This window comes from Panthera tigris, chromosome F2 (assembly GCF_018350195.1).
Source record: "Panthera tigris isolate Pti1 chromosome F2, P.tigris_Pti1_mat1.1, whole genome shotgun sequence".
In the NCBI taxonomy this organism is placed as follows: domain Eukaryota; kingdom Metazoa; phylum Chordata; class Mammalia; order Carnivora; family Felidae; genus Panthera; species Panthera tigris.
In genome coordinates this window covers 1,949,940-1,976,595 of record NC_056676.1, presented here as the reverse complement: position 1 = coordinate 1,976,595, position 26,656 = coordinate 1,949,940, and the positions used below count along the sequence as shown (strand labels likewise).

General features: G+C 44.5%; 1 long non-coding RNA gene across 1 annotated transcript; it reads right to left on the bottom strand.

Moving 5' to 3' along the window:
- Positions 1 to 2,184: 2,184 nt before the first annotated feature.
- LOC122234969 lies at positions 2,185 to 26,193 on the bottom strand. Its single transcript, XR_006212985.1, has 4 exons — positions 26,032 to 26,193; positions 24,747 to 24,869; positions 15,587 to 15,807; positions 2,185 to 3,047 (listed from the first exon to the last, which is right to left on the bottom strand). It is a non-coding gene; the product is annotated as an uncharacterized LOC122234969 (long non-coding RNA).
- Between the last annotated feature and the right edge of the window lie 463 nt (positions 26,194 to 26,656).

The window sequence follows — 26,656 nt, the reverse complement described above, 5'->3', positions numbered from 1 at the left end:
AAAAAAAAGCCCTCAGATACTTAACGTTAAAAGTTTCGTGTTTTTTTTTTTTTCTAGTTTGCCAGCATTCACTGTGGAAGACATAAGGAGAAGAGTAAAGATCTAAAGCTGACTAAATAAACAAATAATTGAAAAATTCCACAGCCCCTCTTCTCAAGAGAAACGTGAGGTGGTGAGAAATCACTTTATCTCCAACTGTAACACATTTGCAATGAAAGAAAACAAAGGATCATATTCCAAAAGGCAAAACTAAAGTTAATAGAAACACCATGATGAACGTGAAAGAAAAAAAAACTTAAAACAGTGGAGAGAATGCTATTCCCTTTCCCACGAAAACGCTGCCATCATATGGCACAGAAGGAAGAAAGTCCAACGGTGCCCTACCCCACCGCTGAAGAGACTTCCGAATTAGACAGGAATGCTTAGCGCCTGCAGGGGCCAATCCACACAACTATGCCACCCAAGACCACGGATGAGGCAAACAGCAGGGAACCGAAGGAAACTTGAAATGAAATCCTCTTTGTTCCAAAACTGGACGTATTCAATCCAGACACACGTGATAGTAAAACCTTGGATTGCGAGTAACTTGTTTTACGAGTGTTCGGCAAGACGACATTTCTAATCAACTTTAACTTGATAAACGAGTGACGTCTTGCAACGCGAGTGGTACCTGACGGCGAACGTCACATGATCACAGCTGAGCCAATGGTTCTTGAAATTCACTTTGATATACGAGTGCTTTGGATTACAAGCACGTTTCCGGAAGGAGTTATGCTCCCAAACCAAGGTGTTACTGTATATAAAATCCATTTCTGCTAGAGCTAAATATTTAATCAAGGCAGGGACCTGACCCCTTCAAGCTTCTGAAAATCGAGGCTGAAGCAATGGTGAACCTCTTGGCCTTCCAGTATCACTGGCGAAATATGTGTTCCTCATCCCAGTATCAAGGTCACTCATCCAGGAAACAATGCGGTTTGGCCTTGCCCACTGTGAGGTCTCGCCCAGCTCCAACTGGTACCTTAGAAGTATGGCGGCATGGCCTATGTTGAAAAGCAGGTGGCATTAGCTGTATCAGTTCCTGGACAAAGAGAGCTCGTCTGTGAGGACTTTTCCCTTCTGTGAGGAAAGAACAGCTGCAACCCGGTAACCCGACATCTCTCTCTGGAGACTGACAGTACGTCTTTTGGGGGAAATGATACGTTTCTGATCTGGGCCCTGAGATGCCCACCAAGACACAGAATTTGAACATAAACCCTAAATTTACAAATTTCTTCCCTTTCTGAATACATCTTGTGATATGAGAAGCATATACTGCAAACATTTTCACTTACTACGAGCTTCGTGGAGAACCCCCACTGATCCAACTACAGGTTTCAACCGGCAGTCAGTTTCCAGCCTCTGGAAGATTTCCTGAAATTGATACAAACCTCACAGAAGATGCATCCCTCTCCCCATAAAGGATGAAACAAGAATCATCCAAAAGATGGAAAGGAATTACTTAGCAAGGGAACTCCCCCCCCCCCCGCCTCTCTTTATAATAAGCACTCTCTCGGGCAGTATTCTTCCAGTCAACAACAGAACAGGGCTCTTCAAGTAAGCATGTGGCTGCATAAAGAAGCAGCCAGAAAACAACGCTCTTAAACAAATAAACAATTCAGCACTTGAACTTTATGTTCCTAATCTCTGCCATCATTAATCACATTCAAAGTTTGTCTTTAACAGCCCGAGTGAAGGAGTGGGGGGTGGAGGGAAAGGAAGGAAAATAAACCCCTGGGCCCAGTGAGATTCGTGAGACAGAGCAGAGATGCAAAGTCACCTCCTCTGCCAAAAGGGACTTCGGGACGCTTGTAAGCGGTGGCCCAAGTGCATATTATGGGATGGCTTTGGTGGAAATCAAACGCCTTGTGAACCCAACACTGAACGTCACTGCAGCATTCCGAAAATGAACCTCATCTGGGTTGCAGTAGAAAACCCGGGAAGGGGTCTGAAAGTACTTCATCCACGAATGTATGCCTTTGGTTTAAGAAAAGGAGAAAGAAAAAACCTCGAGGCACATGTATGGTTGGCCAAGCCCATGTCATTAAAGAGGTGTGACTGTGGAAGTCACCGACGCAGGGGTGAGGAGAGAGGAGAAGACCAGACCTAGAGTGCAGAAGGCATCAAGTGTCCCTCAGCCCACTTCCCGTAGCCCCTGCTGTCACATCAGAACCAGACGTGCAAGGAGCGACGCACGGCCATCTCCCGGGCTCGGCGTCGATGCCTTTAGCTTCTTACCTGCTGTTTGTAGTCGTTCTTTTTTCCTTGTTTGCAAATCTTCAGATTCCCTCCAGGTCCTGTAATTTCATCGTGTTCACATTTACAGATGACAGGTTCTGTTCCAGAGAAATCTAAGCGTGAGGTCACTGGGTTGCCCTGCTCCGTCACACGATGCTCCCCTTCCCCAGGGGAGCCAGGCTGGGCATCGCTGTGTATTTTTTTACATGTCCTGCTTATGACAAAGGAATGTTCTTGATCTATCACAGTTAGTGAAACAGTAGGAGGTTCTTCTTTTGCCTGTTGTTGTTGTCGTCGTCGTCAGAAAAACTGCTGATTGCTTTCTGGCTAACAACTGTCTTGCTGTTGTCAAAGACCACTGTTTAAGTGATGAAGGCCAGCTGGTCGTCATAGGTTGGATGAGGCAACAGCATGTGCTGGGGGCTCACGCAGGCCCAGAGGTTCATCACCAACCCATGGGTGTATCATGAGCTTGATCAGAGATCTAGCTGCCAGCTCAAACCTTTCCGGAACCTGACAATTGTTAGGCAAGGGAACAAGAAAACAGTCCCTTAAATGAATGTCTTATTGCCTAGATATGCCCTATAGGCTTCATCCTTAACTTCGACCACTAAAGCCACCTTAGAAATTGGTCATGTGCTTTGCTAATTTAACAGCAAGAGAGAAGAGCAGCTGACAGTCACCATCCTGATACATATCGGTTCAAAGTTTTATCTTGCAACACAGTGGAAGTCTTGAGTGGACATCTTCCTGGGGTTACTTGGAAGTGAACTCTAATAGAGACACAAGCAAAAGTGAACTGAGCCATGAGATCAAGGTCTACTGTTACATAATAAATCAGAGCTATGAAAACAGTGCTTCCCTGCTTGGAGTAAGGACCACTCCAAGTATTGGCCAACTTCAATGAGAAAAAGTTACAATATTCTAATGTGATTTTAATTACTTTCAACAATGTTCTAACATAATTTTCTTTACATAAAACCACACCGAGATCCTGTGTTATCTTTATAATGGCCAAGGATGTGAGGCCAGGGGGCTTTGGGACACATCACATGCACTTATGAAAGGACAACTATCTACTCCAGGGGACATCATGATGTGTTTTGATGTGCCTTTGATGTAAATGAAATGTAAACCCAAGAGGCCCCAGCTGCCGAATTATTGTATAGACACCCAAAGGGTCATCCGGCTTTATATAATCATCGTACGTGGAGCCTTTGGGATGTGAATAAAGTGCATTCTCTCTGATGTCATTTCCATAACGGTTAACTGCAACTTGTACATAGATGAAGCTCTGTGACTGGAGACCTGGCAATGGGATACTGTTTCAATTTTCCACATGAAAGACTCAGCTGTCAGACATAGCTAAAATTTCAAGATCAAAATTAAGCAATAAACCATAAGATGCAAAAGGAGAGGGAAAAAAAAACAAAGCTGAGCAAGATGTAGGGGAAAGGATAGGAATGGGGTGTATTTTGACTGAATGGTCATGTTTTCCTTATTGGATTACACCACACCCTTTTTCTAAGTGTGCATTGAAAAGTTGGCTACAAATGTACATAAAAAAAAAATCTCTGAAACTGCACTTGCTAAATCTTTCTGGACAATCGTTTGAATTTTAAATCAGGCTTAATTACAGTAAATCTTATGGCAAAAAATCAAGACAGTAGATAATTGGGCTTTTCTGGTTACCTAAATAGACTCCAAGATTTAAACCATTCACCGAAATACGATAAAAGTTATGAATGTAAAACATCCTATGATATGCTTTCTAATCATACTGTAAATGATTCAGGTCCACACATTCGTGGTCTTTCTGTAATTTTTTTCAGTGTAAGTGTTAGCCTGACTAGGTAGGGAAGTTCCTGTCACATATTGAATCATACTTTATGAAAAGGGAGTTAGTGGATCCATATATAATATAGACAGATTACAGTGAATCTTGAATCTTCTGGAATTATAAAGAAAACTGTGGGGGTGCCTGGGTGGCTCAGTCAGTTGGGCGTCCGACTTCGGCTCAGGTCATGATCTCCCAGTTCGTGGGTTTGAGCCCCGTGTTGGGCTCTCTGCTGTCATCACAGGGCCTGGAGCCTGCTTCGGATTCTGTGTCTCCCTCTCTGTGCCTCTCCCCTGCTTGCCAGCTCGCTCTTTCTCTCTCTCTCAAAAGTAAATAAAACACTTAAAAAAATAAGGAAAACCGTGTTTGTGTTGTAAGCGTTCATATGTGAATTTTTCTGCAGAGAAAGGACCGTCCCCCCTTTATACTATCCACCAGTTATCTGACCTTAAAGAAGAGGGCTGTTACTGGCATAGCCATATCATAGGTGTATTTTGTCTATTTATTAGTCAACGAATATGTATTAACTATATAAGTTCCAATGATAGATAAGCCAGATATATTGCCTGCCTGCCTTCAGGGATCTTTGGGCTCATTTGGGGATGCAGGCGTCAAGTGGTGTTATGGAAGAAGTTCAGTTTACTAACCAAACAGATAAGACTTTCTGTCTCAACCCAGGGCATCAGGGTAGCATGCCCAGGAGATATGGTACGTTCTGACTTATTACAGTTATTATCCTTAATGTCCCACAGAGCATCCATCTGTAGCCTCTTCCTTCTGACACAACCCCAGCAGACTTTGAGAGTGAGTGTTCTTGATTTCTCGAATGGCAAGATATTCTGCCATTCCAGGCTTCGTGCCCCATACCTGGAATTAGCCGATCCTCTAAGAAGCTCTGGTCTCTTTCACTAGGAAATAACATTTAGAGAAACTCAAACTTTACATGGGAGGTTTAGTTCCCCAAATGCTAGAGTCAAATAAAAACGGTGTTATAGGAGATAGCATGAAATAATAGGAGGAAGATGGATAGATCGAAGCCCAAGCCCAACGTCTCTCAGGTCTCCAAGTCGGTCTCTCTTAGGGCATTGCCTCATGTCCAAAATGGAGACATCATTGCCTTCTCCAGGATTGTGGTCGAGGTTAGATGAGGAGATGCAGTTAAAGCAGCTGGACCGCATAGATCGTGTCTCATTGCACTCGAAAGGCCACAGATGGCAAGACGCCCGTCAGCTTCCACGGCCACGCGTTGCCGTTAGAACAAAGGCCGAGCACCACCTGGCTTGTGAAACTCTGCATGACCGGCCCAGAGCCCTCTGGTCTCACATCCTAGTGCCTCCTCTTGCTCTCGGTTCCAGCTTTACAGGCTCTTCCAGCAACCGGCTGCTGGCCCTTCCATAGGCTGTGTTCTCTGCTGGAAGCTCTCTCCACGGGGTTCACGCCTCCATTGTTCAGACTTCATGTTAAATAACTCATTCTGGCAACGAAAAAAATGACTTCTTTGTTCTAACCTCTCAGTATGTGATACAGGAGGCTGTTGTTTTGGAACCTGGGTTATCAGATCATGTCTTTCCACATTCACCCAAATCTAACACTGTGTCTAAAGTCTCTGTTTGGAACTTGAAGATCAAAAGAGTCAAACTTCATGTAATGACACATTAGGGAGTGCTAACGGCAGGAGTATTTCCAAGCCCTTTCGTGAAAGCACAATCAGTTCTACCAGTGGAATATCACTTTCAGCATGGTGGTGGAAATTCTGGAAACCAAGATAAATTCCTCCCAAATTTTGGTAGTAACGTTAAAATATTTTTCTAAGCAATGATGGAGGTAGTTATAAAATGTTTTTATGGAAGTTAACTAGACATGTCTCTAAAAGGGTCGTAAATACTGCAGGTCCTTGAATTCTACGTCACAGAGAGCAAGTACTGTTTCCACTACTGATTGGGTGGGGCTCAAGGGGAAAACAACATATCTGGGCATCAGTTTTCTCTGCTACAAACTGGGACTGAGAACAGTCCCTACTTCATAAAATTGCTGCAAGGATCGAATAAAACAATGGAGGGAAAACAATTGCAGCATGGCCCGTGGAACTTCCGCTTTCAACCCGGATGGAAATAACAGGGGCCAATTGACCTTGCTGCCTGACCAACTCCCCCGCAAAATACACACAAATTATGTGAAGGAGAGATCTTGAAGACGCTAATATCAGACAACAATGAAAACTAATCCCCAAGAGATGCGAAACAGACTAGGCGAGCCCTGAGATTGCTCAGCTGACCACCCCGGGAGAGTTCCTGGCCACACCACACAGGGAGGGGAACCCAAGCAAGGCTGGCAGACGCCTGGGTTCAAAAGACGAAGCTGAGACTCTACAGAGATCAAGAAAGCTGGTGCTGGCGGAACTGGCGAGGAGAGAAAACTCTGTAAATCTGCAGACACAGACAGAGAATAGGGTTCATTCCCACCAGCCAGAGTGGAAAAGATCATGACTCACCAGGCATTGGATAGAGTACTCGGAAGGGTTTTAACTCCAGAGGGGGAGTTAACTTGGGTTTTAATGGGGTTTTAACTCCACAGCCCAAGACTGAGTCCTACCTGGTGCAACCTGCCAAATCTTAAAAACAATACATGAAACAATGGACACAGATGTGCAAATTAGCAGACAAAGACACCAAGATGGTTAATTTAACTGTGTTTCTTATGTTCAAAAAGTGAAGTGGAGACTTGGAAGATACAAGCTAAGACTCAAGCTAACCTGCTATATTTGAAAATCATAACGCCTGAAATGGAAACGATACTGGATGGAATTAATGGCAGAATAGACATTGTTGAAGAAAATATTAGTGAACTCGAAAACAAAAACAGAATCTGTCCAAAACGAACCTCAGAAAGGAAAAAGAATCGAAAATGAATAGAGCATAACTGAACTGTGAGACAACTTCCATATAGGGGTTCCAAGAAGAGGGAGTGGCAACAGAAAAAAAATTAAAGGAATAAGTGGAATTTTCCCAAATTTGATGAAAACTATAAACTTGGAGGTGTAAGAAGGACACCGAACTCAAGCAATAAAAAGGGAAGAAAGTGGAGCAACGCACATCATCAAATTGCTCAAAACCAGCAAAATGAAGAGAAAAATCTCTAAAGCAGCCAGAAAGAAAATTGAAAAGACACACTACATAAAGGACCAAGAATAATAGGACAGCAGGGTTCTAGCCACAAGTAATACAAGCGAAGACAGCGGAGCAACGTATTTAAAATACCGTCAACATAGACTTCTATTCAGGGGAAGAGAGAGGAACCTTTCAAAACTGAAGGCTGAATAAAGACTTCATAAGACCTATGAAAGCTGAGAGAATTCACCACCAGCCAACCTGCGCTATAAGAAATGATAAAGGAAATTCTTCAGGCAGTCAATTCATCAACGAAACAGGACAAGATTTATGGATCCAGTAAAAGAGCTTCAACATACACGAAGCAAAAACCAATAGAGCTGCAAGGTGACTCATGAGAGAAAAAAATTAATAAATTGGGCTTTATTAATATTAAAAACGTGGGGCCTCTGGGTGGCTCAGTCAGTAGAGCGTCCGCCTTCGGCTCAGGTCATGATCTCGCGGTTTGTGAGTTCGAGCCCCGTGTCGGGCTCTGTGCTGTCAGCTCTGAGCCTGAGGCTTGCTTCGGATTCTGTGTCTCCCTCTCTCTCTCTGCTCCTCCCCCGCTCATGCTCTGTCTCTCTCTCAAAAATAAATCAACATTAAAAAAAATGTTCCTCTGCAAAATATACTGTTAAGAGAATAACAAGTCAAGCCACAGGCTAGGAGAAAATATCTGCAAAACACATATCTGATAAAGGACCGGCATCCAAAAAATACAAATAACTCTTAAAACTCAGCCACAAATAACCCAGATTATAGTGGGGAAAACAACTGAACACTTCACCAAAGAAGATGAACAGGTGGCCAATAAGCATTCTGTATGAAGAGATGTTCGATATCAGTTTTCATTAGGAAACTGAAAATTAAAACAAGAATGAAATACCATTACACACATATTAAAATGTTTAAAGCTCAAAAAACAAACAACACCAATTTTTGGTGCATTTGTAGAGCAACAAGAACTCCGATTCATAAACGGTAAAAATACAAATGATCCAACCACTTTGGTAGATAGTTTGATAGTTTTTCATAAAAGTAAACACATCTTACCATATAATCCAGCAATTATCCTCCTACTGCATGGAAAATCTGTCCACAAAATCCCTGCACGTAAATTTTTAGAGAAGCTTTCTCAATAATCGCCCAAAATGGAAGCCACCAACATGTTCAACAGGTGAATGGATAGACAAACTGTAATACAAACTTACAATGGGATACTATTCGGTGATAAAAAGAAATGCAATGACAGGGATGAAACTTACACGAGAAAAAAGTTAGCTTGAAAATGCTGTCTAGTTTGGGGCACCTGGGTGGCTCAGTCGGTTAAGTATCTGACTCTTGGTTTCAGCTCAGGTCGTGATCTCACGGTTCGTGAGTTAGAGCCCCGCATCGGGCCCTGTGCTGATAGGAGCCTTCTTGGCATTCTCTGTCTCTGTCTCTGTCTCTGTCTCTGTCTCTCTCTCTGTCTGCCTTTCTCTCTCCCTCTCCCTCAGAATAAACTTTAAAGAATGCCATCTAGTTTACGATTTCATTTACATGACATTCTAGAAAAGGCGGTGCAATAGGTTGAAAACAGATTGATGGTTGCCAGCAGTGTGGGGACAGGAAAGAGTGAAAAGGTGAAGTACAGGGATATGGTGAGGTGGAAAAAGTATTCTGTGCCATACTATATTGGCGGATCTATGACCCTATCCATTTACCAAAATCCATAGAACTTCATAGCGACAAAGAGTGAACAATCATGTATGAAAATTCTCATAAATGTATTTAGAAGGTCGAGGAATTCCAGGACGAACACACAGTGTGTATGAAAGAACTTCAGGGAAGAAGGGGAGGAGAAAAGCGGTGCTGACCTAATTCACTTCAGATGCGAGTGGACGGTGTAAGACAAATGGCAAAAGAAACTGTCTAGCTGGAGAACGGTACTCTAGCTGATGAAGTTGTTTCCCATAGGGTATCAGTTAACAACTCTGAAGCCACTATACGTGCGTACTGGAATGGGACAATTACGTAAATGGATGGTGGATCCTGGAACCCAGTTTTCTCGCTGTTGGAGTAGAGGTCATAGACAAGCAAGGGAAGGCTAAAATGCTCTCTATGGTAATGGATGACGTTTGAGACGTAAGCATGGACTCATGTTTAGCTTCCCAAGATGCAGATGATTTCATATGGAATTATGTATAGTTATGCATACAAATGTGCAGTATGGGCCTTATTTCCCTACTCTGTCAAGAGGCGGGTTAGAATAAAACGTTCCAGTAGCCCTGTGCACACCCGGTACCCAAATCTTGGTCTTTAATACCATTTGCCAAAGGAACTGGAGCTCATTAGAAACGCCTGGTTATAGGCCTGGGGCAGGAAATACGCAATATGGGCCAGGAGCATTTTGTAGTACCCGAAAATAATGATGCGCTGAATGACAGTAACAACAACGTAACAAAACCCCACAGTGATGGGGTATGGAGAAAGGGATACAGGGGCCAGCAAAAGAGTTCCCAATGGCCAATGCCACGACGATCTGAACAACAGAATAAGCCAAAACATAAACAAATATCTGTGATTCCATAATGATATAAATAAATCATGGAATAGAAATGGAGAAGAGATAAATCTCTACTGCAAAGAATTCCAAATAATTTATATGGCTACTTCTCCCCCTCAGTGAGGTGGGACCTAACTCCCCACCCTTTAAGTGTGGGTTTCACAAAGGGACCTGTTTCCAAAGAGTATAGGTATGAAAAGCGGGCGTGGGGGTGGGGGTGGGGGTGGGGGTGGGAGGAGTAACTTTATGGTAGAGAAACCAGACAAACGTCCTGTCAGCCAGGTAATCGGGTTGACGTTAGAAGCGATAGGTCATTTTTAAGAGTGTGTACCCTCGATATGATGTGATGAGAATGTCCCTTTGGCTCTGTGGTCTTCCTCCCCAAAATTCATAACACCAGTCTCATCATGAAAAAAAAAAATCAGACAAATTCCATCAGTCTATAAAAATACCTGACCGGTACCCCTCAAAACTATCCATGCCATCAAAATCAAGGGAAGTCTGAGAATCTGTCATAGACGAAAGGAACATAAAGATATATATGATGATTAAATGTGATGTGCTGCTCTGGATGGGAAGGCATTAGGGAAAACCAAGGAAACCTGAATGAAGTATGGACTTTAGTGAATAATGTATCAACATTGGTTTATTGGTTGTGACAATGTTAACAATAGGGGAAACTGGGTGCAGAGTAACCTGTACTATGTTTGCATTTAAAACTTCTACGATGGAAAGTTTACGAAAAAAATAACTACTTTTTAAAAGCAGTGCTTGGAAGGTGATTTATTTACCTTTGGTATTAATTGATCTTTATTATTGTTATGTTTATTCTTAATTAGTAATGGCTCATCGATTAATATTATTAAGCACCTATTAGTTTACGCATTTACTCGTTTTACTGTCAGTGAGAATCTCACACGAAAGACTTGAATCTCTTAAGGTAAGGCGGTGTCCTATAGCCAAGCCAGGGACAGACAGATTGTGAGGGACCCATGACATACATCATTCTAGAGATGCTGATTTTAAAAGTAAAAGTACAATGCCATGCGTACAAAATCAGGGTCAGTGGCTTTAAAGGCTTGCTTTGCAACTTGCAGGCCCTACCACTCCCCTTCCTCGTTCACCTCCGCATCAACCTATACAAATATCTCTCACCCAACCGAGCGGTGAGTTCGCGAGGTCAGGAAATTTACCGGCCGTTTCTGAGAACCGAGTGTGCGAATTACAGAACTTTAACCCTGGCAATTTAACAGGCCCCATGAAAAGGAACCAACTGGCAGAAAATTAAGTAGATTAAGACGTAGGCTAAAGACTGTAACAAGAGGCAACACGTTAATCCAAGCCAGTCATACAAAAAGCAGGCATGTAGGCACCCTGTGGACCTGTGCCTAAAATGATACCCCGTGGTCGGTTTGCATCAGAATCCTGAGACCTAACAATCGCGGAAAGGGAACGGAAGTCGTTCCCGTAGCTCTCTCGGCCAAGTGTGGTGCTTTCATATCCTGATTCAGCATCTCCGACTGTCAGGCATGGTCCTGGTAGTTTTGCAGGGGAAGAAAAGAAACGCACAGCTCGATCAAAGGCCTGTCCCCAAACGACGCGCAGGTCTAGACACGAGTGCGAGCGCAAGCCATCTTCTGTGCTAACGCCACTCGCCTGTGATACCAGGTCCCCTCACCGGTCGGAACACACAGGTAATTAGCTGCTGTGTAAGCCGAAGGGTCCCAACGTGTTCGAGCAGGTCGGCCTCAAGGGTTTAAGATGCACCTGTTTACGATTAGCTACAATGGATTCCATACACCACACCTCATTTCTCGGAGGGAAGGAAGAACTTGTTTGAGCAAATCGCCGCCTTTTCTCTCCCCCAGGTTTGTTGGTTATCGACAGAGCCGTTTCAAACCCGTTCACCTGGTCTGCTTTTAACGTTCTTTCACTCCCAGCCGGCTGCAAAGTAATGTCTCTACACTGCCCAGTTAAACTCACCAAATAACTCCTTCCCTTCACTTGGCTGTCAGAGGGAAACCTGGCCGGCCCCCCGGAATGTGTTGACACCACAACAGCGCACCTGCCCTGGACTGTAGACCCCAGGAGCTGTGCTGTGTCACTTCTTCTCATCAGAGCTAGAGCCAAACGCGAGGAAGAGACGGGACTCTAGCTCCCTCAGAGAGCTTCCCACGGGAGGCTTTGGGTGTCGTTCCTATCCAAGAGGTGCACCCATGTGGGGCGGTGCACCCAAGACCAGGGAGCAATCTGCATAGACTCATGAGCACAGTGTGGACAAGTTCCCATGCCATTGTGACTGATAGAGCTGGGAGCCAAAGAGGAATGGGATCCTTGAATATTTTGTCATCATCTTTATCTTTATCTATCCGGTGATAATTCCAAAGCTACCATCCAACATTAAGAGCGAATTGGATCTTGTTTCTTTTTTTTTTTTTAATTTTTTTTAATCTTTATTTTTGAGAGAGAGAGAGAGAGAGAGAGAGAGACAGATCGTGAGCAGGGGAGGAACAGAGACAAATGGAGATGCAGAATCCGAAGCTGGCTCCAGGCTCCAAGCTGTCAGAACAGAGCCCGATGCGGGCCTCGAACCCACAAACCGCGAGATCATCACCTGAGCCGAAGTCGGACGCGTAACTGACTGAGCCACCCAGGCGCCCCGGATCTTGTTTCTTTCGAGCGTACCTGATCTCTCTCTCTCTAACTTGCCTTCAGAAGATAAATACTTGTTGGAATTCTTCACTGTGCAACGGATATGGATATCATCCCCACTCCCGCAACACATATGCACTTGAGATCCAGGGCGGCAGGCATGGGGGCCGGGGGTGGGGGGGTGCAGAGTTACCGTGCTGAATTTCGCAGGCCACCCACTGAACCACAGGGTCAATTCAGAGCTTGCCAACCCACCTTCAGGTGTGAGAACTGAGACTGAGGAGGCAGAGCTAGAGAAAGGGATGTTCACCCTCAAGAATTTTTTCAGAACTTCTCCAATTAAAAAGACCCACCCCTTTCCCCATAGCCCGGTCAACCTTGGAGAGTTTCAGTAAGAAGGCAAAAGCATGGTCCGGCAGCCCAACCTAAAAACAGATGTCTTCCTCCAGGCTCTGGAGTCCTCAGACACACTGGGACTCCTCTGTCAGCCTGTGACATGGGTGCTGGCCAGGTGTGGTAACGATTTCTCTGTGATCTCTGCAGATGCATAGAAACCTAGCTAGATCGCAGGGGCAGCACTTGTCCTGAAAACAGTGATCCGGGCCCCGGCCCGTCTCCATCGTCTTCTTCGGCCGGCCGTCGCTGCCCTTACATCCTCTGCCCCTCAGCAATTATACTTTGACGTACTTAGTGAGAATTTGAGGTGTCAGGCTTCTGGGGAAAATTTAGGCAGCTGACGGAAAAGGCGATGGAGCAGAAGGTCATTTTTAGATCCCTGAAGAGAGTCACCTGGCCAAGGATAGCAGTGATTCCTCAAATTAAGTAGTGCATCAGAATCGCCTGGAAAACTATGACAAAAAGACAGGTCCCATGCCCAGAGGTTCTGACTGACTGAGACTGGAGTCGGGCTGCCTGCCTTTGGGATCCTAGCAAAATTGGACAATCACTCGGTAGGGTGACTGTCAGGTGCCCCAGTGTGCCAAGACCCTTTGGCACTGGGATCTACGCTGAGTGTCTGAGTTGTCATTCTAGTTAAGTTCCACTAGGATGGACACAGTTCACTTACTCAACAAATATTTATTAAATGCTTACTGAACAGAAATATTAGGGAAATAGACAGATGGAAATCTATACATGTAAATCTCCCCCGCGACTATGTCTCAAAAGGTTAAGTGGCCTGCAGTTTCAGGAAAAAAAAATGGTATTTAAACATTGGACCTCTTTTTCATGGTATGTAAACCAATGCCAGGATCCAGCACTTTCCAGAAACTAAAACACATCCGCACGCAACTAGTTACGTCCATTTGGAGGAAATTATAAGCCAGCTTTTAGTTGAAGGTTTTTCACCCCAACTTCCCCCAAATTCACATTTCAGGATCAAGTTTATTAAGAAGCAAGCATCTAGGGTTGTAGACTACAAAATGATACACAACTAAGGAATCATTGAATCCTACATTTAAGGTATTTCTATTTCCTTTCACCAAGAATTTTTCCTTTCCTCCTTTTCTCCGTGCCTCGGTTTTGCCACAAAGAATCCTGTTTTTCTTTGCCATGGATTAGGAAAGAGATCATAATTATGTAATATTGAATTTCCTGAATATGGGTGCTGTCTCTTAAGCACCTGTCTTAAGAAAATAAAGCTGGGGAGAATTCCACCGTGGCATTGGGAAGTCCAGGTAAGTCTGTCTTGAGGTGTCTCTTTGTTGATGACAGGATTCTCCTCCGTTTTCACTGAAGGCATGGCACGCTTCTGGACTCACATATTTGTCATGTTCACCCAGGACTTTCTTGGCTGACATTGATCTCAAACAGGTTAAATGGAAGGTTCTTGTCTCTGGTGAGGGTCAAAATCCAGAATGTCTCAGCTGCCGCCTCCGGTCGACCATGCCGAGGGCCTCAGCTCCGGCCCTCTGCGACTCCTTCAGACATATTCTTTTGTCTTCATTTCACCCACATTTCAAAATGCCTGTTCCACCTGGATTATTTCACACAAGCTCAGTGAATAAAGCATAAAAGGGAATTCATAAATACAATGTGATCTAAATGAAACCGTCTCCCTTTAAACAAAGAAAGGTGATTTCACTGGGCCAGGCTCTGTGGCATAAACAGAGGTTAAAGGACACGGCGTGGGGCTTCCTTAAGCACAAACTCTCATCCTAGGAACTTCTAAGTGTCCAGAGACCGGTGCCATCCAACCTGCGTTCTGTGACAATGGAACGAAGCTGCGTACCTGTGCCGTCCGATAGGGAGCCACCGGTCACAGTGACTACTGAGCACCTGAAACGGGGCTGGTGTGACCGAGGAACTAAAGTGTTAGTTTCCTTTAACATTAGTTAATTTAACCTTAAATACCCAGATGTGGCTGGTGGCCACTGGATGGCACAGTGCAGCTCTGGATTCCAGTCTGGAGGGGATCAGGGGCCCTTTGAAAGGCTTACGTGAGAATAAAACACCGTGTCCACCGATGCCTCAGGAGTCAGGACCTGCAGCTCAGATCCGTTCTAGTGACCGTATGAGGCAATCCAATGCCACCAGAATGGCATCCTTGCCCCCTTTTCTCCCAGAGGGCACAAGGGCGCATGGTTGGCTCAGGAGCACACAGAAGGCGGGTCCTCCACCTTCTCCACTGAGGGCTTGCGCACCACCCTAAGCCGGAAAGAACTTCCTCCTGCTCTGAAGAAGTTTGGAATCAAGTCCATCTGGAATTTACTCTATTCTCGCCTACCTAAAAGTTTCAAAACTTAAGTGGCTGCCTCAAGCATGGTGTCTTCCGGTGCATAGCAAGAGGGATTGCCTAATCTAGGAGAAAATATTGAGGGGGAAAACACACTTGGGAATGACACCTACAGAGCCAGATTGAGAATCTTAAGTAGGCTCCTGAAAATCTGATTTGATTTGATTTTTAGTGTGTGTGTGTGTTTGTGTGTGTGTGTGTGTGAGAGAGAGAGAGACAGAGACAGAGACAGAGAGACAGAGAGAGAGAATCTCAAGTAGGCTCCATGCTCATTGCGAGCCCAACACAGGGACTCATCCCACAACCCGGGGATCATGACCTGAGCTGAAAGCGAGTCAGACACTCAACCAAATGAACCACCCAGGCGGCCCATGAAAATCTGATTTTAAAACCATTACCTTACAAAGTGGGGGCACGGGGGCACGGGATTCATCACAGTGTCTTCTTTCCCAAAGTCTTTGACGCTTTTACGGGAGAGCTGGAGGTAGTTTGAAGCATGCATTTTCTGGAGTGTTCAGTTCGGTTCACAAACCAAACTGCGGGATGAAGCAGGTGTCGGTGCTCCGGCAGAAGGGAAGAGAACGAGGTGACGGTGAGCCAAGGGGAGGGAAGCAGAAGGCTAAGGGAAGAGCAAAGAGGGAGAAGGGCACGGCGGGAACAGGACTGGAGTTTCTAAGGGGCAAAGAGGCCGCTAATAACCAAGGCTATTTCTGAATAAACCCATTTCTATCAGTTCTGGAAATAAACTTTTTCCACCCCATCTAGACCACTCCACGTAGGATGACTTGGGGATTCAACGGATTGGATCAGCAAGCACTATTCTGCGCGTTCGGCACGATCCTAGGTCTGGCAACGCGACGCCGCCTGAGACACCAGCTCTGTTTTCTGCCGGTTCACATCCACAAAATCACACCTGCCCTAATTTCCATCACAGCCTGGTGACACAACCATTAGGAAAGGGGAAACTCTCTGGACAATGACTTGCTTAGGAAAATACACAGCCCTTCACACGGTCCTAGGTTTTGACGCACCGATTGCACTCCCCAGACTCCATCCTGGGTCAGTAAAGAAAATAGAGGTGTCCACAGGATTTTAAGGATTTAAGTGTTGAGAAATGTTGCGTGAAAAAATAACGGAAACAGAAGCAAAATTTAAAGAGGCAAAACATAAATTATGGCACATTCAGTACGATGGAGTAAATGTGGCCACTTAAAATCTACAAGAGGAGCTGGCATTCATGAAACACGTAGTGTGTGCAGTGTAGCCTTTATAGCCATAACACAGAGAATCCTTACGACCACCATATGAGAAAGATCCTAGTTTTCAAAGTACCATTTTACAGGACGCTGTAATGGAGGAGAACACAGTTAGCAGCCATAGCTTAGAGCTTAGATCTTATGTGATTACGGAATCTTGAGCTCCTTCCCTGCCTCCCACTCATGATTTCTAACGACTCGGGTAAATGCTTATATCATCATATGGAACAGCATGATTCCTATTTTTTAATCACACACACACACACACACACACACACACACACGGTCATGCTTTAGTATAGACACACTAGAGAGGTACCAGACAAATAAAATTTGTGTGCATGTGTGTATATGTGTAACCAGAAGCAAATATCACCAAACGTTAATAATGGCATATTTTGGGGTGCCTGAGTGGTTCAGTCAGTTAAGGGTCTGACTTCACCTCAGGTCATGATCTCACGGTCTGTGAGTTCAAGCCCCATGTCAGGCTCTGTGCTGACAGCTCGGAGCCTGGAGCCTGCTTTGGATTCTGTGTCTCCCTCTCTCTCTGCCCCTCCTCTGCTTGAACGCTCTCTCTCTCTCTCTCTCTCTCTCTCAAAATAAACATTTAAAAAAATAATAATGGCATATTTTTTCAAATTCATAAAATAATTATGAATTTATTTTTTATGTTTCTTTCCCTAAGCGTTCAATAGTATATGTTACTTTTATAATTAAAAAATAAGCATCATCAAAATTTGCTACAGAAAGGAAAAAATGTTTATCTATCATTTAATTTTGATTTTTGTACCTAAGTCTATTTGCATGCTAAATAACTTTTAAACTTTAAAGCAGAATACAAACACTAATAATTTTATTATTCACTTTATGCTTTGATTTTAGTGAATCTGTTTAGCCATGCATGTTTTCAAAACCTTTCTAACCCACTCATCTTGCTGGAGAAACTTTTATCCTGTCTTTGGATGCATTTTAGAAACAGGTATGGAAATCACAAAGTACCTTGAAACAATGAATTTATTGTGGGCATTGCTATATACTCATTTCTTTCTGGTCAAAAGTAGTTTGTAAAACCAGTTGCTACAGTACTGCTTTATGAATAGTCTTCCAAAATCCCTGTTCATTTTTCTCTTTTAACAATTTGGTACCAAACCTCAATTCTTTGGAAGTCGTTTGGTTCCCTCAGATGTATTTTGGAATGTGCAAACTGTCCAAATAATAAAACTTTTTGATAACTTGAACGGCTAAAACGAAAAGTCCCTTACAATGCCCACATATATTAACTCTTCGTCAACTGTCTTTATTGTGCAGCCCGAGTCTAGCTGTATTGTTGACCATCAAGAATGTCAGATCTGACTATATAATAATGAAGGGGACAATCCGACAAGAAGATAGAAAAATTGTGAATGTTTATTCACCCAACATAGAAACACCCAAATACATAGAACAGTTAATAACAAACATAAAGAAACTAATCAATAATAACACAATAATAGTAAGGGACTCTAACCCTAATTACCTCGATGAACAGAGTATCCAAACAGAAAATCAACATGGAAACAGTGGCTTTGAATGACACATTGGACCAGATGGGTTTAACAGTTATATTCAGAATGTTCCATCTAACACAGCAAAATACACATTCTTTTCAAGTTCACACAAAACATTCTCCAGAATAGATCACATATCAGCCATGAAACAAGCCTCAACAAATACAAAAAGACTGAAGTCATACCATGCATCTTTGCTGACCACAACACTATGAAACCAGAAATCAACCACAAGAAGAAATTTGGAAAAATCACAAATACATGGAGTTAAATAACATGCTACTAAACAACGAATGGGTCACTAAATAAATCAAAGCAGAATTAAAAAATTACATGGAAACAAATGAAAATGACACAATGGTCCAAAACCTTGGGGATGCAGCAAATGCAATACAAAGAGGGAAGTTTATAGCAATACAGGCATACCTTGAGAAGCAAGAAAAATCTCAAATAAACAACCTAACCTTACACCTAAAGGAGCTAGAAAAAGAACAAACAAAATCCCAAACCAGCAGAAAGAAGGAAATAATAAAGATTACAGCAGAAATAAATGATACAGAAACTTTAAAAAAAAAAAACCAATAGAACAGACCATTGAAACCAGGAGCTGGATCTTTGAAAAGATCAACAAAAGTGATAAACCTCTAGCCAGATTCACAAAAAAGAAAAGAAAAGAAAAGAAAGAAAAGAAAAGAAAGAAAAGAAAAAAAAGAAGGAAAGAAAAGAAAAAAGAAAGAAAGAAAAGAAAACAGGCAGAGAGAGAGGACTCAAACAAAATTTCAAATGAAAGAGGAGAAGTAACAACCAACACCACAGAAATATAAACAATTGTAAGAGAATATGATGAAAAACTATAGGCTAACAAATCAGACCACCTAAAAGAAATGGATAAATTTCTAGAAACATATAACATTTATCTCTAATAATGAAGCACCAGAAAGAGAAATTAAGAAAACAATCCCATTGCAGAAAAAATAATAAGATACCTAGGGGTAAACTAACCAAGGAGGTGAAAGACCTGTACTCTGAAAACCATAAAACATTGATAAAAGAAATCAAAGATGAGACAAAGAAATAGAAAGACATTCCATGCTCATGGATTGGAAGAACAAATATTGTTAAAATGTCCCTACTACCTAAAGCAATTTACACATTTAATGCAATCCTTATCAAAACGCCAAAAGCATTTTTCATGGAACTAGAACAAGCAATCCTAAAATTTATATGGAACCAAAGAAGACCCCAAATAGCCAAAGCAATCTTGAAAAAGAAAAGCAAATCTGGAGGTATCACAATTCCAGATTTCAAGTTATATTACAAAGCTGTAGTGGCTGAAACGGTATAGTACTGACACAAAAATAGACACATAGAACAGTGGAACAGAATAGAAAACTCAGAAATAAACACACAATTATATGGTTCATTAATCTTTGACAAAGCAGGAAAGAATATCCAAATGGGGAAAAGACAGTCTTCAACAAATGATGTTGGGAAAATTGGTCAGCCACATACAGAAGAATAAAACTGGACCACTTTCTTACAGCCTACACAAAAATAAACTCAAAATGGATTGAAGATCTAAATGTGAGACTGGAAACTATAAACAATCTTTGAAGAGAGCACAGGCAGCAATGTCTCTGACATCAGTCATAGCAACATTTGTCTAGGTATGTCTCCTGAGGCAAAGGAAATAAAAACAAAAATAAACTATTGGGAATTCATCAGACTAGTTTCTGTACAGCAAAGGAAACAGTCAACAAAACTAAAAGGCAACCGACAGAATGGGAGAAGATATTTGCAAGTGACAAACCTGATAAAGGATTAGTATACAAAATATAGAAAGAACTGATACAACTCAACACCCATAAAACAAATAATCCAATTCAAAATGGGCAGAAGACATGAACAGACATTTTCCCAAAGAAGACATCCAGATGGCCAACAGATGCATGAAAAGATACTCAGCATCATTCATCATCAGGGAAATGCAAATCAAAACCACGATGGGATATCGCCTCACACCTGTCAGGACAGCTAAAATAAAAAACACAAGAAACAACAAGCGTTGGTGAGGGTGTGGAGAAAAAGGAAACTAACTTGCACTGTTAACGGGAATGCAAATTGATGCAACCACTGTGGAAAACAGGATGGAGGTTCCTTAAAAAATTAAAAATAGAGCTACCATTGATCCAGTAACTTCAGTTCTAGGTATTTACCTAAAGAATATGAAGACACTAGTTTGGAAAAATACAGGCACCCATATGTTGGTAGCAGCATTACTGACAACAGCAAAATATGGAAGCAGCCCAAGTCAAAATATGGAAGCAGCCCAAGTGTCCATCGATTGATGAATGGATACAGAAATTGTGATATGTATGTATGTGTGTATTATGTATATATATGTATATGTGTGTGTATATATACGTATACATACGTGTGCATATATACATATACATGTAGGTATATATGTATACATACATACAGTGGAATATTATTCAGCTACAAAAAGGAATGAAATCTTGCCATTTACAACAAGATGGATGGAGCTAGAGAGTAAAATAACAAGTGAAGTAAGTCAGAGAAACAGATATCATATGATTTCACTCATCTGTGGAATTTAAGAAACAAAACAAACAAGCAAAGGGGAAAAAACAGAGAGAAACCAAGAAACACGCTCTTAATTATAGAACACAAACTGATGGTTACCAGAGGGGAGGGGAGCGTGGGGATGGGTGAAACAGGTGATGGGGATTAAGGAGTGCACTTGTCGCGAGGAGCGCACGGTGACATATGGAAACGTTGAATTACTATAGCTTACACCTGAAACTAATATAACACTGTATGTTAACTGGAATTAAAAAAAAGAAAGAAAGAAAGAAAGAAAGAAAGAAAGCAAGCAAGCAGGGTCTGGATGAACGCTTCGACATTCCACCCTAAATCTGACCCCACCAAGGAGGGAGCGTGTCCTCGGAATCTGTCTGGGGGTGCCCGTCATCTTCTGGAATCCAGTGGCCCTTATCAGGTGCTTTCAAGAAACCACTCTGGGACGGGTGGTAATTGTGTTCCTATCAGTGTCAAACATACCAGAGCTCAGCAGGTGATTGGGAAGAGTTTCAAAGAGCTGATGACAGGAGTGAAGCAGGGTGCTTACCCTGCTGCCTCCTCGGACCCCTCGGTCCTCCCTCTCTGGACTGGCTCGGAACCTGCAACCCAGGCCGGGTCCCTCCTGTGTTTCCAGGGTTTAGTCCAGCTTCATCATCTTGTCCCCTCCCATTTTCCTCCCGAGATATACAAAGTAAACGTTTTTCTAACCCCGTTTCCAGACCTGCTTGAAAGGGGTTAGTGGGCAGGCGCATGCACGCATAGACACACACACACACACACACACACACACACACCCCTCATATCCTTGTGTTGCAAACTCCGAGTCATACGCGCTTGGACTCTGGCTCCCCTTTCTTTGCCAAGATTCAGATTACTGAGCAAGCGGGAAGAGTTGAGCCAAAGCAAATCAAGCGATTCCACAGGCACGTTGTGAGGTGCACAGCTAGCACTTCTGGTATTGTGTGATTAAGGCTGTAACAAACATCACACAGGGAATTAGCCGCCAGATTGGGACAGAAATAAATCTGCTTGGCTTCGAAAGTCTTCCTTAAAGAGAAATATTTTGCTTCCAGTATCTGTGCAAGAGGGAGAAAGCCTGCTGTCCTTGACACAGGAAGTAGATATAACACCTGTCAGGAGAATTCGAACCACCTGCTTGGGGTGCCTGGGGGGATTAAGCCTGCAGCTGGCCACACGCTCTCCCACTTCTGGGCCGCACCTTCGGGGCTACAGACGAGTTTCAGAGTGGGCAGAATTTCTTATATTCGGCATTTAAGACCCCAGATATACAAATCATTACAAATTGTGGAATTTCCCCCAAGGGAGAAAGAGAAGTTAAACTCCCCACCTTCAGGATACCACAGTTTAGTGTTTTACAAGCTAACAGTCAACATGGCATCCTCGTTTCCCATATAAAAAAGCACAATAGTAAAACACAGGTCCCAGTACACTGTGTCTGTTCTTCAGAACTGAAAGCAACCCAGAACCTTTACCCTCAGACTCATGCATAAGAGATTAACCGAAATGCCAAAAGTAACAGCTTCCATTGGATTCCTCTACCCTGCTATAAGGCTGCTCTATGTTATTCTTGGGAAAGCCCTTCCTGGCTTGAACGAACGTCGACGCTTAACGGACTTTTACCACAAGCATTCTTTTTCTTTATGTTATTTTTAAATCTTTAATGAATGCTGAAGACTGAAGGAGGCAGAAAGGTTGGCCCTGGAACCGTACCCTCACACCCACTTTTGCCGTTGAAAAGCCTGAGATGAAGTGGGCAGTTCACTCCCAAATCTTTTTTGCGAAGCACTTCGAGATGGATTTGGGATCTGCCCTTGACGACCTGAAACTAGCAAGAAATAGGGAAAGCATAAAACGGAGGGAAATGAGCTTAGAATCAAGCTCTTGTGGGCCATTTCACTGGGGAGGGGGGAGGAAGGGGATAGGCAGAGGTGGCTGTGCTGCTTCCTCATGGCCACGGTCCACTTGTCCCTCTCTCCTTGCATGCGTCGTAAGAGCCATCCACCTCTTCTTATGAAAATACAGAACACAACCGTTTCATTACAGTTGCAGCTATTGCAAAAGGATATTGCAAACATGAAGTCACCTTCTAAATATAAAAATGGATGCATGAGGTCACATGCCTACAACATAAGAAAAGCAATTGAAATGCAGAACCAAAAGTCTTCTCTTCCCATGCCTTTGTGTGAATTCTTTGTGTAAATGCGTACCACATGTCGGGCTGTTTACAGAGAAAAGGATTTTGCTTTCTGAATCACACATATGGTAGACGTGCCAACTCTGATGGAAAGGAAACTGGAGAAATGGCTCGCCCAGTGATGCCTGTGTTCCTGAACGGGGCCCACGGGCCACCAAGCGTCAGTTACGGCCAGGCGTGGCTCGGGAAAGGTCAAGAAAACACCTGACTCGCAACTCCAGTGAGTCACGATGCCTCTGAGGCAAAGGGATACCTGTGCCAAAGCATGAACCATCTTCCTACGGTCTTCCGACAGGCTGGGCGGGAACTGAAGAGGACCGCAGAGCATGAGGGGAAAACTCAATGGCTCTGCACACACTCCCCACGTCCCTGTAGGCTGCGGCTCATATGCACACCCTGCACATACACACAGAGATGCACATCCCACTCATACCCAGACGTAGTCTCGAGGATACCAGAGGGTGTGTTGGTGCCAGGACGCCCACTGGAGCCTCCCTTTTCGCTTCGTCGCAAAGGGTTTGTGGAGGAAGGAGGTTAATGGTAAGCGGGAGGGACAGAAGAAAGGAAACTGGGGATGAACTGGCCTCTCTCCCATCTTCCTCTTCTCACGTCTCTGAAGAAGAGATGCCCATACTTGCCAAGACGGACTGCTACACCTGTGCCAGGAACGTCACCCCCCCCCCCACCCACACACACACACCAACGACCCTGAGCATCAGCTGCCTCCTTTCCCAGCTGGCCTTCAGCCTCTCCTTCACCACCGAAGCCTCCCCTCCACGTCAAAGGTTCACTTAGCAATTATAACCCTGATGACAGCGAACACTGATTGAACTTTACCATACGCCAGTTTTCAACTTGGCCCTTTGCGTGCGTTTCCCCCGTTAAATCTTAAAGTTATCCCATTTTAATGCCCGCTTTAGAAATAAAGAAAATGAGGCTCAGGATTGTTAACCTACACAAAATCAAACAGAGCTCTGTTGCCCAGGACCCAAGCAGCCTGACTCCAATTCCACGCTCAGAATTGCCAATAAGTACCTCCCATCTCAGAAACCAAAGCCAAACTTCCCTGACTGGCCATACTTCTCAATCGTTCCATCATCCCTATGCCAACTACAGGGACACGGCTACTTTCTGCAAGCTTTCTGGTCTACCTACCATCCAGGTCTCTAGGCGGTCCTCCCTTCCTGTGGCTGCCCTGCTCTCCCCATTCGGAACGTCCTTCCATGTTTCCTTGCCTCCTCCCTCAGATGCCTCTTACTGTCCCTCGGTCTGGGCTTACACCCATTCATCGACTAACCCCTCCACCTCAGGCTCACGTCTTTCTCCTGAGCTTCATACCCATACGTATGTCCAGGGGACACCTCCAGTGGGTCCAGAAATACTCAGTTTCCCCCGACCCCTTCCCTCACATCTGCCACACTCCACCTCACCACCCCCGTGGTCAGCCCCGGCCCCCGCCTCCGCTTTCAAATCTGAACCCTCATCTCCTCACGCCTCTGCTGACACAATCAAGTCGCCCACCTCTGGTTCCTCCCTCCTTCCAGCTGCAGCTCCTTCCACCTGTCCCTGGACAACGCCTTGGCCTCCCATACCTGCTACATCGGCCTCTGTCCTGGTCTCCTTGCTCCACACTGAACTGAGAGTGATCGTCTTGAATCCCGAACCTGAGAGCATTGAAAGGTGCCCGTGACTCCCATTAGCACAGGATGAGGTCTACATTCCTCAGCCGGCTACACGGGATCCTTCATTTTCCGGGCCACTGCACATGTATGTGGCTCATCACTCACTATTTTCCCCTCGGACCCCATGCTCCAGTCTTCAGATGGCCCACAGTTCTGCTCCCACTCACATCGCTTAATTTGCCTGAGTGACTTTCGACTTGCTCCCAAGCGCCCAGGCACCAGCTCTTCTGGGACTCCTTGGACAATTTCCATACCTGTCCATATCTTCTGTTGTGTCTACCAAGTGTCCCTCCGTTCCGTCTTCTGTGACGAGTTACCGAACGCTGACTATGGGCCGGACACCACGTCGAGATCTGGGTGTTCAAAACTTCACGGAGCTTGGGATCCATGGGAGGGAAAGGAAGAGACAGAAGTCAAGTGACAGACACTGCCGGCCCACACCAGCAGAGCCTCCCGTGGCTTTGCAGTCCTTCAGGAGCTGAGTGTGAGACGGGGTGGGAAGAAAAGGGAAACCAGTAACCTGTATTTCTTTTGGCCTCCACTGCACTTCAACCCACATACAGATTTCAAGGCCTGAAATAACATCTGCGAACCTCCTTGCTACCATCCCCAGGGTTGTGATAGACCGCCACAAATGCAGTCACTCAAGTTTTAGAATTACATAGAAATTTAATTTTCACAATCTGTAACTTCTTTAAAAGGCTTTGCTTCGGTTTGCCTGACATACTTCTGAGTGTCTTTCACTGGGGCCACACAAGCAAGGCTTGTGTTTTTAAACATCTTAATCTTGTCTGGAATAAATGATGATAAGAGCACATGTGACCATGGCTGTCCACACAGGTGTTCAGGGTGGCCGGGACAGCCCAAGCTGCATCTGCAGGAACAAGGCTCGACTCCCTCTACTTCCTGCAATTCTTGCCTAGTAACGCCATCCTCCACACTTTGGGGATTTCGCTGGTTTCATGCGAGTGGATTTAAGACCCAGCACCTCACATGACCTGGTTTTAATCTCTCTAAGTGTTGAGGAAGGAGGGCAGCTTGTGCAAATTGCAACCAGCCACAGAGCCAATTGTCGTGGGAAAGACAGACAGAGACACGTGGGCCCAGCCTCGTCGCCCTCTGACCAGTAGAAAAGAAAGATCCTGAAACGAACACACCCAGAAAAGCTGAAATACTACCCTGTTAGAAATCTCATGTGATCAATACAAGGGCATAAGTGTGAGGTCTTCTTGGGTTTTTGTTGTTCTTTACTTGTGGGACTGCATGGTTAGAAAAAGAGAGGGGAGCTCCTGGGACAGACAGGTGGGGAATGTGGATGCTCTTACTGTCTTTGTTTCCCTCTAACTTCCTCTTCCGGTATTAATGGGAACTGATCCCTTTTGAAACCAAAAGGCCCCAAAGGAAACGTGATCATTAAGCCTCTACTGTGTCCCTGTCAGTTGTTCTCATCTGTAAGGAAATAGGCGGCTGGCTCCATCCTGATGCCCGTTTGAAAATTGTTTCTGCATAGACACGAAAAAGTGGTGCTCACGCACTTACCTCTCCCACACCGGGGCCCAGCCTCGGAGGCCCGGACAGCTGATGGCGCCCCCCAGGAGAGCTCCTGGCCCGGTCCCTCAGCCCACTGGGTGGGCACACAGGGACACGAGAGATCCTATCCAGTGGGGAGCAAATCCCTCCTGGGAGGTGTGAGGACCGGCAAGCTGGATTCTCCTCCTCACCAAACCCAGCAGGTGCCTGGGAAACCTTCAAGGGAGGAGAAGAGCTTTTCGCCCCACTGTCCTTTCCAGAGGGACCTTGAGTCCTGAAACCCACCTCCCATGTTCAAAGAACCCTCTATTTTGGCTGCACGTGAAGATCCGTTTTTCACATGTTATCTGTGCAACAGATTCCGAAGGGATGTGACAAGTCACAGGCCTGCCCTTTTTTAGAAGATGCAGGAGACAGGGAAGGAGGAGGGAAGCCCCCTACAGTGCAGGTGACACAGAAGGTGTTCGTGGGAATATGGCAGGTTACGACGGGCACACCGTTAGACCTGGAGGGCCTGGTGCCAGCCTAGCTCCTCGCGTGGTCTTTGTAAATGACAGTGGGAGCAGCAGGGGCATTGCCTGAGGTCCCACTGCGTTCCAGGAGCTGTGCCCGCTGCTCTGGGCACATTGTCTCA